Below are 14,458 nucleotides of genomic sequence, written 5' to 3' on the forward strand. Positions count from 1 at the left end.
TATGTTTGTGAATGTACATCATGTATCCTAGGGAATTTCCCTCTTCTCCCTTCCCATCCCTCTCAGGTCGCCTTATTTGCTCATCTATGGTTTCTCCTTCCTTGTCTAGAGTTCCTCCTATGACCCTTTTTCTCCCTAGCTTCCGAATATCAGGGGGAGCATCGAATTTCTTACTTTTTGTGACTGTGTTTTTAATTGAACTTCTCCCACTGCCACAGAAACAGCCAGTAATCCCCTTCTCTCCTCCTCTCCGCCTCCATCAGCAGCGTATGAGGTTCTCTGTCTAGACTTCTACAAGCAGACCTTGTTGTCCCCAAGCCTGACTCTTCAGCATTCCCATTTTACAGACAAAAAGGTGAGGTGAGGAGAGGTTATGGGACTCAGAAAGAGTGCCACCCAGCAGGCTTTTAGAGGCCATAATCCAACCCAGGGACAGCTTCAGTTTGTAGTAGTTAATTTGTTTAATGTTCTTTTTCTCTGATGCTTCAGGTCCCATTGTAAAATAAATTTCAATTCAAACATAGGCACAGTGAAAATGGTATTTTATTTTTGAATTTTTAAAAACTTTTATTGGCCAGACATGGTGGCACATGCTTGTAATCCCCACCCTTGGGAGGTTGAGATAGGAGGATCGCACAGGTTTGAAGCTAGCTTCAGCTACTTAGTGAGGCTCTCAGCAACTTTGTGAGACCCTGTTTCCAAATAAAAAAATTCAAAAATAGGTCTGGGAGTATAGCTCGAAGGTAGAAAGCCTCTGAGTTCCATCCCCAATACCACCAAAAAAAAATATTGGTTCATTGTAGTCATACATCTTAATGGAATACAAAATTTTAGAAGCATACATGCACACATTACTCATTTTGCCCTTCCCCAATTCCCACCCCATTTTGTCCCCCTCCCCCCTCACAGTTGGCTTAGTGATTGACTTTGATATGTTTCATAAACATATCAAAGAAAATGCTATTTTCTACTTCTCCTGAATCTTCAAAATTTCTCCCTAAGAAAAAATTCCTAGGATCAACATCCTATATGACTGTCAGAAGAGACAGCCAATGCATGTGTATAAAAGTAAACAGAAGTACTTACTGGGCCTTATTTCTGCACACAGGTAGAGGTGTCCTGTGTGTGGACTTTTTCTTTGATTACTGCATGTAGTATTTAACCCAGAGCATGATCTATAGCTTCATGCATGGCTCTGTGCCTTTCTGAAGCAGCAGCAGCAGCAGCAGCAGTGTTATGATTGTAGTACCAATTACCTTTGACTAGTCCCCTAGACATGCACATTCAGCTTGTTTCTGGTTCTCTAGAACCTGCACACAGCGCTGTGATGGTTAGTCTTGTATATTTGTCCCTGCTCATATGAATATATCTGTTGGGCATTCCCTGATCTGTTTGCCCCTTAAAGACGGAGTCTACCTGGGAATAGTGGCTCACGCTTATAACCCCTGCACTTGGGAGGTGGAGACAGGAGGATTGCGCAGGTTCCAAGCCAGCCTTGCTGGCTTAAGAGACCTTGTTTCCAAATAATATATAATAATATATAATAATATATATGTATATATATACGTATACACACACACACACACACACACACACACACACACACACATATATATATATATATATATATATATATATATATATATATATATATGGGTATATGGGTCTGGGAATGTACCCCAGAGGTAGAAGGGTTCCTCAGTACTGCCAAGACATCCTGCTGCCTCGGCATCTATGTGTTGAGGACCCCCACTCCACATAGTTATCGGCAAAAAGCCCCGAGAAAGAGGTATCGTCTCTGGCAAAAAAATATCCCCCACTTTAGATATCCTTCATAACTATTATTCTCTTGGTATTCTTTTAACTCTCTACACGAATTGCTCTGATGATGTGAGATCAGAAATTGAGTCCGTGGAAATAAACGTCCTTGGCTTTGCTCAATAGTAAGGAAAAAACTGGCCAGAACTCAGATGCTGTGATAAGCATTCCAACTGCAGCAATTACAAAGGGTCTCTGACCCTCACTATCACTAACTTAGGTTAAGCTATTAACTCCGGTAACCGATAGCTCAGTTTAAGGAAACTTTGTTTACCCTTGAGATCCTGCCTAGAGACAGAGAAGATAAAATTTTGGGTGTGACTTCAAAGCAATTTAACTGATGAACAACTTAGTTGCCAAAATACAATAGAGCCAAGGAGAAAGATTGTTGACCTTCACGTCCAGTGTGAGCGTTCCCCGAAACAGGGAGAATGCCGCATGGCTAGAAATGAAAATGACAAAATAAAGGACAGATATTCTAAATATATATGTATGAAGGAAAGGAAATACCGTAAGAGTAAGAAAGCACTTTTTCATGAAGAAGAGCTTATCATAAGAACGTCCCGACTGGGAAAGAAAGGAATTAGAAAGTTAGAAGCAGGTTGCAGAGGGTTTGTGATAAGGAAATGGATTATTAGAGACCAATAGGCCTTTAATAGGCTTTTTGTCTAAAAAAGAGTGTTCAGCAGTCAAGGAAATACATCTGACAACTAAATCCAAGAACTTCACAGTGTTATTTGTGGTGTCTTATTTGCCAAGCTGTGTTGTGAGTTTTTGTAAGCTTTCAGACTTCAGAAGGCAAGGCGGATGAGATCTGAGAGACGCCCATCGCATCTCCCTGGACGCCACATCTCCCCATGCTTGTCATTTGGATATAGATGGAAACTTCAAAAAAGAAAGCAAAAGAAGATTCCATGAGAAGGCGTATTCTCCAAGCCCTGGGCCTTGGGCGTGCCTGTATTGCCTTTGGAATTTACCTTTGGACCTGCCCTGCTGCGATATCGGAGGAGTTAATCTCCTAAATGCTGGACTAGTCATTTACTTTGTTTATATGTAATTTACTATTGTTTTGCTGTGATTGCCCCCCTTCCCTTTCCTTTTTCTCCTATTATTAATCTCACTGGTGAAGGGTATAAATTTCTCTGGGTTCCTGTAATAAATTGTCATTGGCTCAAGAAGCCTTTGTCCACCTCAGATTTCTTTCCCAAGCGTCGTACCCAAAAACTTAGGGAATTCATAGAGGGAAAGAAATCGCTGCAGACAGTTTCTGCAGGACATCACCTGCCTTTTGCCCCATCTTTCTGAGGATTTGACCGGGAGCTGACAATAACGACCCAACTGAGATTAGTCGGCAACACAGTACCACCAAAAAAATAAAAGAGACTGAGTCTAGGCATGGTGGTGCACACTTGTAAGCCCAGTACTTGGGAGGCAGAGACAGGAGTATTACAGGTTTGAGTGCAGCCTCAGTAATGTAGCAAAGCTTTCAGCAACTTAGGAAGACACTGTTTCTAAACAGAATAAAATAAATAAAAAAGGACTAGGTGTGTAGCTTTGAGAGAGAATGCCCTTGGGCACAATCCCCAAAACTATACACACACACACACACATACACACACACACACACACACACACACACACACACACACATAGCGTGAGTCTATCCTACTTTCCACACTCCCAGCGTTCCATAGGGATTATCAAATCATGTTCAAATATTGACTCTTCAACTCTGAGTTCAGATCCTTGAGAGGCAAGATTTTTCTGTATCCCTTTCCTGTCTGTGGCTGCCTCTTCCACCAGAAAGACCCAGGAAGGGGATGGGCAAGCTGGGGCCCTGGGTCTAGGAGGATTTGTCACGGCCGCAGCAGCCCAGCTGTCCGTTCTGGGCAAAGGGGACCCCTCCTCTGTTGTCCCAGAGAACTCACCACCGACATCCAGCTGCTGACAGCCCACATCCTGAATGTGGCCATTGTCCCTAGTGAGCCCCTGCAGAGGCTCCTGGTCATGCTCCATTTCCCAAGAACCACGGCCAGCCCAGGCATGGACAGCAGCTGGGCCAGTCCCTCCTTGTCTCTGGCCTGTGCAGATTGGTGGGACCCTGGTGGCAGTCCCCCCAAGAAGCTGGGAGAACTCATCCTGCTTCTCTGCTGGGACGGGTAGATGAGAAGAGGCTTCAAGTACACATTGCTAGTGTGTGTGTGTGTGTGTGTGTGTGTGTGTGTGTGTGTGTGTGTGCTGGGGATTGAACTTACAGCCAGGCTACCATTGAGCTACAGCGATGTTTTCACTTTTATGAACATTAGATTTGAAGAGGAGCTAGGGCTCAACCTAAGCTAAACCCATGACTCAGGGACTGTCACCTTCCTTGGTAAACTTTTAGTTGTCTCAAAGAAAGAAGCAGGATAGCCTCTGCTTGTTACTAAGGGCTCTCTGTTACATGGGGCAGATGGCATGAGACCATAGGTACCTTTTCCTGACTCTGAGTCACATTTATGTCCATGCATGGGAGCGTGAGTGTGGGTGCACATGTTTATCTCTTTGACTGTGTGTTATTTTTTCCAATTAAAAAAACGTGTTAAAGCCGGCCGTGGTGGCGCACGCTTGTAATCCCTGCGCTTGGGAGACAGAGACAGGAGGATCGCGCTGGTTCGAAGCCAGCCGCTCTGGCTTAAGAGACCCTGTTTCCAAATAAAAATATAAAATAGGTCTGGGAGTGTAGCCCGGAGGTAGAAAGGTTTCCAAGAACCCCAGTACCACCAAAAAAATTGTGTTAAAATACACAAAACGTAAAAATCCCCATCTTTACCATTCTTAAACACACAACTCAATGGCATTAAATAAACTCATGATATCCAATCATCGCCATCATCAACCTACATTAATCCCTTTCGATTTGTAGAACTGTTACCCAACATCTGTTAGATACCAATTCCCCATGGCCCACTCTCCCCCAACCCCTGGCGATCGTCATTCTATTTTTATATCTTTATGAATTTGACCGCTGTTAAGTACTTTCTATCAGTGGGATCACGTAGGATATGAGTCTTGTGTCTGGCTGATTTTCCCCAGCATGGTATCCTCAAGGTTGATCCATATTTCAGCCATTACTAAATGTCTTTTCTCTTTGAGGAGACACATGTATTCAGTGTACCTGTGTGCTGTCCCTTGCTCTCCATTTATTTGTGGATGGATACCTTGGCTGGTCCATTCTTCCTCTGTTGTGAGCCAGGCCACAGGGACCCCGAGTGGACATGCATCCATGCGAGTCCCTGCTGTCACTTCTTTGAGGTGTGTCCTGGAAGTGGAATGACTGGGTTCTGCGGTGATTCTATATTTTATCTTTTTTTAAAAAAAATTTATTGGTGCATTATAGTTATACATTTTAATGGAGTACAAGATGGTAGAGGCATACCTGCATACATCACTCAATTAGCCCTTCCCCAAGTCCTACCCCATTCCCTCTCCTTCCTCCTTCTAATGTTTGGGTAAGTGATTGACTTTGATATGTTTGTGAATGTACATCATACACATTAGAGAATTTCCCTCTTACTCTCCATCCCTTCAGTTAGGTCGCCTTATTTGCTCATCTATAGTATCTCCCTCTTCATCTAGAGTTCCTCCTATGACCCATTTTCTCTCTAGCTTCTGCGTATTAGAGAGAGCATCTGATTTCTTATGTTTTGTGACTGGCTAATCTCACTTAGTCTAATGTTCTCTTGTTCTATTTCTCTGTAAATGACATAACTTTTTTCTTCTTTATGGCTGAGTAAAATTCTTTTGGAGGAACTGTCTTTGGTTGTGTTTTAGGACCAGCCAGACACTTTTCATTTAAACCCGTATATTTTTATGCAAGATGCTTGCTGATTGCTAGATACCTCCCTTGCCTTATATCCTAAGCCTTGCCCCAAAGACTTGATACGCAGCCCTGCCTAGGCGGTGTATCATCCCCTTTGCACACTTCAGGTCTTCTCTGGCCATCTCTCACTTGGTTTACAGGGGGAGCGAGTAACCTGCTGCTGCACAAATGTGACACCAAAGCTCAGTTCTTTGATTCCACAGTCTGTGTGAGTAGGTGTGTGTGTGTGTGTGTGTGTGTGTGTGTGTGTGAGAGAGAGAGAGAGAGAGAGAGAGAGAGAGAGAGAGAGAGAGAGAGAGAGAGAGAGAGAGGAAATGTATGAATAGATACTTGCTCTTCATTTCTTCAGACTGTAAGAGACGGCTCTTTGTCCACCTCTCCGGTGAGAGTTCAGTAATCTAATTCCAAGGAAGGCGGACAGGTGGAGTCTTCCTGCATTCTCAGGAGAGAAAAGTGTGTGAAAAACACATTATGTTAGTTTACCATATTCCTCCATTGTTGAGGGGTCACGTTAGCATTTAAGGACACATAGAATTGCACCTAGTGCCCTTGCAGGCTACGAGGAGCCCTTTCAAGGAGGTACTATTTGGCAGATTGCATTTATAGGCTGAGTTGTCTTTTGCGTTACCCTACCTTTGTGAACCTGAGGATTGTAAGGGATGAAAGAGGCAGAGTCCTGCCTCAGACAAGGACTGCCTAGGACATCACAGCAGCTATTTTGATTAATGTGGCCAGTTAAGCTAAACAAAGAGATTGGCCACTACTAGGTAAAATCAGTCACTCCAGAAGGCCCAGAGAGACCTGTTTCTGGATTCAGAGCAAATTAAATCTCTAGGTTGATGGGGCAGCCATGGAGGGGGAGGGGTCTACAGCAAAACATGTTCCTCCTTACTGCGATAGAATGAAAATGAACCTTAGAGTTTGGGAAGGTAAACCAGCAGTGCATATTACTAGCTCTAACTTCTCTGCACTGTCTGACATGAACTTTACACCTCCACTTCATGAATCCATCTCTAGAAGCCCTGTAGTTTTTAGAGGGAAGGTACAACAAATAAATTAATTATTCATATATTTGCTTAATGTTGGAAAAGATTAGGAACCATTGAGCTGCACACAGTAGTTGAATGGATTGTAGCTTAGCCAATTATGGAAAAATATGACAAATTTGAAGCTTATTTTTCAAAAGTTTTATTACAAAGATTTTTTTAGTAACATAGAAAATTTTTTCTTAATGCAATCATATGTGGAAAATTAAAATGTTTGTGGAGAATGATCTCAGTTGCACTGTATGTAACATTATAGAAATGAGAATTGTAATAGCAATCGCTGAATATAGTCTTCCATGAATTAATCTCATTCCATTCACAGTCAAATCCAGGAAGCAGGTGTTAATATTTTCATGTCACATGTGAAAGCTCATGGGGTATTAATTGCTCCTGATTATATAGCTGCAGAAGCGAGATTCACATCCAGGTCTGTTCCCCTAAATCTCACACTTTCAGTGAGCTAGGCCACTGATGTGAGTTAATTTACACTCAAAAATTTAAAAAGAGGAAGGAGGCATTAGAGAATGAATACACAGTGCTTAGCTATGTGGTAAAAACTGACAGTGGTTGGGAGCTTCCTTCATTATATTTTATTTGCACCAACTTCTGCATCAAGCACTGTATCATTTTTAAAGAAAGAAACAGAAAAGTGCTTTCTTTTCTGCTCCCTGAATCCTAGCCAAGTTAAGAGAACAATGATAAAGCTGAGTCAGATTGACCGAATACATCTGATCTTGAAGGACACTGGTTTTCTCTTCTGAACACTGGGGACGAGGACAAGCAGCTAATGCTGATGATGCTGTCACTTCTTCTACAGCCTGACATATAAAGCTTCAGTCTTATCTGGGCATAGTGGAGCACACCTGTAATTCTAGTACTTGGGACGTTGAGACAGGAGAATCACGAGTTCAAGGCCAGCTGCAGCAACTTAGAGAGACCTTGTTTCAAAGTAAAAATGAAAAAAAGGCTAGGGATGTAGACCAGTGGCAAAATGCCCTGGAGTTCAACTCCCAACATCAAGAAAGGAGGAAAGGAAGAAAGGAAGAGAAAACAAAAGAAAGAAAGAAAGAAAGGAAGGAAGAAAGAAAGAAAGAAAGAAAGAAAGAAAGAAAGAAAAAAGAATTAATGAAAAAAGAAAGAATGAATGAATGAAATAAATAAAGAAACCTTTTACCTCAGTGGGGACTAGTGCAGACAGAGCTGCTATGAAGAGTACTGCCATTTGTCCATCTGGCCACCGCTGGACCAAACACTGTAAGGGAGAGGAGGCGCTGCTTGGCAGAGTACTTTGAGGGCTGAGGTCTCCATCAACCCATTGCTACTGACCTCTTCTTGGAGCAGTCACTGAATGTAAGATTTCCCAAACAAATTAAATCATGTGTCTCCCACAATGTCTCTGCACACTTCTTTTTTTCCTTTGGGCTCTCTGTAAGGTATCCCTCTGCTTGGCACAAGTGGGCTGTGGATGAGACATGCATGCATTATCTTTAAAGTCATAAGATAAAATATTTATTTTACAATGGAATCGTGAAGCTCAAACAAATCAATGTCTTCACTAAGAGTAAACAAATGACTCTGTTAGGGAGAAATTGGCCAATGAGCCAAATGATTTCCTCTCTAATTCTTCTTTATGGTCCTCCTTTGGTTTACCACAACTTTTAGAATAGGAGGAGAGAGAAGTGACCATTTTCAGGCCTATTTTATTTCTTCCTGGTGATGATAGCACAACATGTCTCTCTACATTTCAGAGGCAAAGGCCAAACTAGGCCACATCCCAAGGCAAAAGGATTATTTTGAATCACTAGAAATTAGACATCAGGACAGCAACCATGTTCATAAGGGAACTAGAATCATTTCAACTGGATGCTAGTGTTCTGGGCTCATGGCTCAGTAGCACAAATGGTGTCCTGTTGCCATTGGGCAGTGTTAGAGTTAAAGCATTTGGTCAGAGATTCTGTCCAGGCCCAGCCCAGCGAAGGAGGCTTCTGGAAAGGGTGCCTGGCAGTGTGCTGGGTGGTTGGCTCTCTATAACCACAGGCTCTCCACCCTCAAATTCAACCAACCATGGCTGGAAAACACTCAGGAAAAAGAATTACATCTGTACTGAACATGTACAGACATTTTATTTCTTGTCATTACTTGCTAAATACAATATAACAACCCTGTCTATAGCATCGAAAATACATTAATTATTAAATGCGATCCAGTGATGATTTAAAGTATACAGGAGGATGTAGTAGTTCATCTACAAATATTACACCTCTCTATATTAGGACTAGGGAATTCACAGATTTGAGGATTAGTGTGGGTCTTGAAACCAGTGCCCCAAGGGTTCCCAGAGATGGCCACACTCCTGAAATTATCTCTGCCAATCTTGCTGTATTTTACAATTTTGGTGTTAAAGAATAATTTTTACAGAAACAACAAGAATAACAAGGGATCTTGTTTTTACCTCTACCTCTTACTCTCAAGAGAATTCCCAGATTTTATTTCTGTCAAAAAAAAAATATGTGTGTGTGTGTGTGTGTGTGTGTGTGTGTGTGTGTGTTGTTTTTTTTATTTTAGGATACTTTTAGAAAAAAATCACAAAATGAAAACGAACCTGAAAATCAAATTGCGTAAATTCACATCGATGTATCACGTCAGTAGAGAATTCACTTGGTGTGTAGTACAAACCATACATAGGAATCATGCTCTGTCACTATATTTACAGGCTTCCATCCTGTCTAGGTTCTCTATTAGTTTGGAAAAAAAAATCTTTCATTTTATTTTTAAGGTAAGGGGTAATGGAGATGGAACCTGGGAGCATTCTACCTCCGAGCTACACCTCCAACCCTATTTTTTATTCTTTATTTTGAAATAGGGTCTCACGAAACTGCAAAGGGCCTCACTAAGTAGCTGAGACTGTCCATGAACCGTGATCCTTCTGTTTCAGCCTCTCAAATGCTGGGATTACAAGCGTGCACCACCACGCCCAGCCATCTTTTCATTTCAAAAGCTATGTGTTTGCATTCTGGTCTTTCCAGTCACTAGATATCTGATGTTAGGCAATTGACCATAACTTATTGATTCTTTTATTTATTTATTTATTTTTAATTTTTTACTTGTGCATTCTATTTATACATCATATTGTGGTAAAAAAAACTTGTGTGGACATATATTTTAAGAAATTTTTTGGGTGGCACACAAAATCTTTAATATGGCACTTGAGATTGAAACCAAGGGTGTTCTATCTCTGATCCATACCCCATACCTGCTTTACTTTATTATTATTATTATTATTATTATTATTATTATTATTACTATCATCATCATCATCATCTTGATCATTTTTAAATTTGAAACAGGGTCCTGCTAAGTTATTTCATGCTGCTAGCCTTGAACCTATAATCCTCCTGTCTCAGCCTCTCAAGAATTGGGATGATAGGGGTGTGCCACCTTGATTAGCTTAAAAACATATTTTAACAGCTGAATTGGAATGCATCTGAAAATTGATAATAGCTTCCAATTAGAATTATCATCCTGTTTTTCTCTCTTTGTGGTTCATAAAATAATGATGCCTCTTATACTGACAGCTTCAGTTCAGTGAAGCCCAATCACTACTCTGAGTTTTAATTTTAATCTCAGCAAAATAGAAAAATCACTCACTAACATGTTATTATTGAGGATTAGAGCGACTAATGGATTTAGTAGATGTCCTGGGTCGGGTACTCTATTGAAGACACAGAGTTATTGTCATTGCACTCACTTATTAATAAAAGCTATGATTTAAAAAGTGTCTATATGTTGCTGGTAACACTTATTCCCACTACAGAGATGAGGATATATAGATTTATGAGTTAGATTATCTACCCAAACCTAAGACGAAATTTAAATACAGCATCTGTCTGCTCCAAAATTTGCACTTGCTCCACTAAAGCTACCTAGTTATATATAAATACATTTTGTACATAAGATGTTATTCTATAATTTGCAACCCATTGTTCACAACCCACAAATCAGTGATGCTTCCCTAAAGCAAGACAGGAATAAGTCTCAGAGTCCCTAATACCCAAAGACCCCTCCGTTCCAAGTGAGGCACTCTGCAAAGGCTTACAAATGAGAATATTTATTTCTAGGTACCTCCCAATGCTGTGGTTATTTAATCACCACCGATACCTCCCAGTAATCACTCTGTATTGCAGTATGCAAGTCAGCAAATTCCACCCACTTTAATATACATGAAGAAGAGGGAGGGATATTTCTCACTGAAGGTTTTATGGAAAATTTTGCATTTATTGATTCTTTGCCTTAAATCTTATTCTTTAAATACACACCCCACACATGCACACATGTCTACACCACACACACACACACACACACACACACACACACACACGCTAAAATTGATTGTGATGGCCGTGTTTGTTCAACCTCACAAAAATACACTGTATTGACAACATTATCTATCATTCTCACATTTCACCTGGAGTAGAAAACTGTTTGATCTCCAAAGCCTGCAGACTGCATCAGTTCACAAGAATATCTTTTATTCATGCACATTAAAATAAGGACAACCATATGCATGGGTTTCTAAAACTTGGGAAAAGAACAAAAAAGAAAGAAAAGAAAAATCCCTTTTCCCCTCAATGCCCAGCATGTTGATTACGCTAGAGATGGCCAGCATTAGTTTTTCTGCCTATCTTTGGGCCCTTTACACTATCAATGATCAGCACACATTTGAAGGCTAGCTGAGCTGGCCATGCCCTCAGAGACCATCATTTTCTGAAGAAGTACCAAAGTCCAATAATTTAGAGACTATCATGGCACCATGTGTTGTATTCTGCACAGGACAAGCCTAGAAACAAACACTATCTATTTGCAGCACTCAAATGAAATTCAGGTTCTACAAGCGATGGTGGAGACTTGAAGAAAATATTTCATCTCTTTGGATTTTTGTTTGCGCCTCCATAAAATGGAAATAATAGTGACCACGCGAGGTTGTTGCCAGAATTAAGTAAAATACCATACATAGAGGGTTCTGGCTGGTGCTTGGCACAGTTCCTTACAGCTGTTTGTTTTATTTCAATTGCTTGGCTTTGTGTTGCCCTGCAACAGAAATGTGCCATAAAATGACATATTTGTGATAGATTTCAGGTTACAGAATAAATCATAAAAATACCTGTGTTTTGCCCTTCAACAAGAATTATCTATTGCTGTTGTATGATATTTTATCTTCAGCAATCTTGGGAACCAAATGCAGCCCCTGCTTCTCTCCCTGGCTGGGCATGTTTGGCAGTTCTGGATCTGGCATTCTCCTGGGATTTCTGGATTGCCTATACACTAAATGTCTCTGCCTGAAAGTGTGTGGCTGCAGAGCCCGTAAGGCAGGTCTAACTTCAACAGCTTAGAAACCACTATTTTCTCTGTTTCCTTTGGTCTTCTTTTAGGGAGAAAACCCCATTGGCGATTGTTCTCAGGAGGGCAGTAGGTTTTACTCATTTGTCGTTGATTCCCTGCAAGTCCATGCACAATTCCAACAGATGCTTAGGTCTCACTTGCTACCTGTTCCTAGGTAGATCAATAATTCCAAGTTGAGCCTGAATATCATTTAATATCTCTATGGGTGTGTTATGGTTCTAAAGTAAAATGTCCCTTACACTTCATGCTCTAGAGGTAGCCATGCTCAGAGGTGGGTCTCTGGGAGTGTGGCTTCAGGAATGGCATGGCTGGAGGTGGCTCCCTCGGGGCATGGCACTTGAGGAGGACTATATTTGTTCTTTTTCTGTTCTCATGTTCTCTCTGGTCCCCAACATCATGCCCTAATGACCTATAGCCACAGGTTCAGCCTGGCAGCAGGCAAAAATGGACTATGTATGGACTTATATATTTCAGGTGTTTAGATCACAAATGTAAAAAAAATGATGATGGAAACGGGGCGCCTGATTTTTTAGTTGGTTGGCCTAAAAATATAGAAAACATGGTAATTTATTGAGACCCATACGTTAACTTATTTAGCTCTCATAGACAATGTGTGGTGGATTGATTTCCTTTTTGTAGAAGAGAAGAAAGCTCATGACTTTGGTTAGGTCATTTAGGTAATAGGTAGTGGAACTGTAAGGTAATGGATGATCAAGCTACCCTCTAAATCTCAACACGGGAAGGAAAATGAACTCTATTTTTTCCTTTTTATTCTTTGTGGTACTGAAGATTGAACCCAAGTTCTTCAAAAGAGGAAGGCAAGAAGGACAAGGGTAGCAGGTGATGTGACCACAGAAACGAAGTAATGGGACCACTCGAGCAGGTTGGAATTCTCTAACACCTAGAAGAGATAAGAACAGATTCATTTCTACACCTTCCAGAAGAAACTACCTTAATAATACCTTGACCTAACCCCCAAAGACTAATTATTAGGGCCCCCAGGACAAAATCCCCAGTCCTGACTAGTCAGGACTTCAAGATATGAATAGTGAAGAGACAATTTCAGTTCAGGACATGCAGAAGGCTTGTTTTTGTTTTTGTTTTATTCTTTCTTTTAAAATGTCAGATATAGGCACAGGCTTTTCTTGCCTGATGATGCATCTTTCAGATTTCTCTTTTGATTCACATCCATGCCATACATATGAAAACTAAAATGCCCAAGCTAGAGGATACTATGACAGGTCTCCAAAGCAATGAGGGCCTTCTATCTGGTCTCCTGTGCAAGACTGAATGGCCTCAGAACACAGAAAGCATATAGAATCTGAGTGTGAATCTGTGTGTGTGTGTGTGTGTGTGTGTGTGAGAGAGAGAGAGAGAGAGAGAGAGAGAGAGAGAGAGAGAGAGAGAGAGAGAGAAATCAGAGGAGGAACACATCAAATAATTACTGAAAATATTTTCTTATGAAATAAACCTCTTTTCATTTATTTTCCATTAAATTAAAGACAATGTATTGTTTTTGTTTTACATATGCATTAATCTAAGTCTGGCAGTAGCCTTGCACGCTTGTATTTTTAGCTCTATTTATAGATGAGAAAGCTGAGGCTCATAGAGGCAGCTGCCCAAGAACAGTGTCAGGGTCCAGATCTGGATTGTCTTTCCAAGGCTCCTGTGTTGAAGGCTTGGCTCCCTGCTATAGCAATGCCCAGAGGTGGGGTTTTGGGGAAATGATTAGATCATGAGGGGCTGACCTCATCAGTAGACTAATCCATTGACAGCTGGATGGGCTTCTGAGAGGTGGTAGAAGCTGTGGGCAGATGGGATGTGGTGGGAGGAGGTAGGCCATGGAGGGCATGCCCTTTGGGGCTGTTTCTTGTCCCTGTCTTCTCCCTCCCTCTCAGTCCTTCCCAGGAACATGAGCTGAGCAGCTTTCCTCAACCTCTGAGCCCCTGAGCCCAAACAATCTTTCCTTCTCTAAGTTGTTTTGTTCTAGGTTCTTGTCACAGTGACAATAAGCTGATAAATACAGCCACATCTATTCAGTCGAAAGAAACTCGAAACTCAGGTCTAATTTACCACTTAGCATCCTTTATTATTTCTATTTCCCTAAATTATGGAGTAGAGAAAATGATAATGATGCTGAATTCTTTGAACTTTGCAGTCAAGTGTTGCAAGATCCGGGACTTAGTTTCTTCTGCTCTCTCAGCATTCACAGAAAATGGCTGAGTGGGAGGCAAGGATGGGCCAGTCATGGTCTGAGGACAGACTCTGTGTTCTGTGATGTGTGCCATACACCCTTGCCTTGGTGACATTTTTTCCCTTGTTGGGTCTTATCAAT

Source organism: Muscardinus avellanarius, assembly GCF_963383645.1.
Source record: "Muscardinus avellanarius genome assembly, chromosome: 12".
Lineage (NCBI taxonomy): Eukaryota > Metazoa > Chordata > Mammalia > Rodentia > Gliridae > Muscardinus > Muscardinus avellanarius.